The following is a 1700-nucleotide window of genomic DNA, read 5'->3' on the forward strand; positions in this document are numbered from 1 at the left end:
CTGCATAAACTATAGTTTTTTATGCAGTTTCAGAAACTGCAGAAAACTGCAGTTCTAGAAACTGCAGAAAAATGCAAAAAACTGCAGTTTGACTTAAAATGGCATAAATGCATAAAGAGAGAAGATGAACGTGAAGAGAGAAGAAAGAGAAAGACAAAAAGGAAATAAAATGACAATTGACCAGATTTCAAGATAAGCCAACTAGCTGCAACTTACCTTGTTATTAAAAAAAACTAATTGGTGCACTAGAGAGTAAAAACAATAAGTAAAAGGTACCTTAGAGTAATTAATTCATATTTATTTTGTTAACCACTTAATATTAGTCAACAAAGTAGTACTATTAAAGTAATAATTTTTTTTGAGATATGAAATTCACACTCTCTAAAAAAGTTTTTTGCACTCTATTTATTTATTTATTTATTGAAATGACATGTCAAGTATGCCCATGCTTCTATTCCTTATCTGTTTTAGGTCCATGAACCTAATCTGTGGTGTTCTTCTCCACCATCTCACATCACCCATCAATGTCCACTTACAGATTATTAAAAATATATTTTCTCTATTAATAAAACCTGCAAAATCAAAAGATAAAAGTTTTTAAGAAAAAAAAGAAACATGTGATTCAGATTTAATACATACTGACTGGTAAATAAAATCATAGATTTATTACATATGAAGATGGCCTATAACGCCACCCAAGCAAATTAACCAATCTTTTTAGGTACAATACAATAAGAAAATTAAGGAAACACAGCCTAATACACACAAATAATTAAGAAATCATCCAACTTAATACATCCAAAAATAGGGAACAAGAAAACACAGAAAACAAAGTAACAAACAGAAAACTAGCTAGTCTTTTATTAAGCAACAAGTGAAGAGGCTTAATTCCTTGGTCTGATCGAAGCAGTAGCATATGTATATGAACCCTGCAGCCTCTCGATCTGTCCAGTCCTGACAATTTGGATCATGACAACAATTTGGATATATAAAAGCAGTACTAGCACATATATATATATATATATATATTGGAATTGAATAGATGATTAATCTTAACCTAGGCAGCTTACCCGGAGTTGGCATTCAGTAGTAGAGATCACATTCGGAATTTGTTTCACATTCGGAACTGCTGTAAACCTTTTGTATGGATTCAATCAGTTCCTGATTCAAGCCACTATATATATTGGTCTATTTGGAAACACATGTATGAAAATTATGATTCTGATTCCTGCAAATAAGTAAACACATGTATGAACATTATGGCCCCTCGTTTGGGATTGTTATGGAGGACCAAAAGCTGCTGTGGATGACAATTCTCAATCACCTACAGCAGCTTTGGTGTTTGGTAAAAAAATGAAAAAGTGCTTTGCCCCACAAACTAAGAGCCTATTTCTTTTAGTCTTTATTATTGACATATTTGCCCTTCGGCCCACGTCTGATGGAAGTTGAAGTTTGTAAAAATGGTTTTGACGAAATTGCCCCAAGACCCTTTTAAATTGGGTCGTATCATTTCTCAATCTCGTTCACCAACCTCGCTATCGAATTTGTGATATTCTATTTTTGACACAAATTTTCAATGGGATCCACTCTATATAGGAGTTTAATAATCCAAATCGTCTATTTTGTAAGTCTTCATTAAAAGATTATCTTTGCAAAAAATTAGGTAAATAAAAAATTATTTACTTACAAATATTAAATGA

This window comes from Dryas octopetala, chromosome 8, assembly GCF_963921425.1.
Source record: "Dryas octopetala chromosome 8, drDryOcto1.1, whole genome shotgun sequence".
NCBI classification, from domain to species: Eukaryota; Viridiplantae; Streptophyta; class Magnoliopsida; order Rosales; family Rosaceae; genus Dryas; species Dryas octopetala.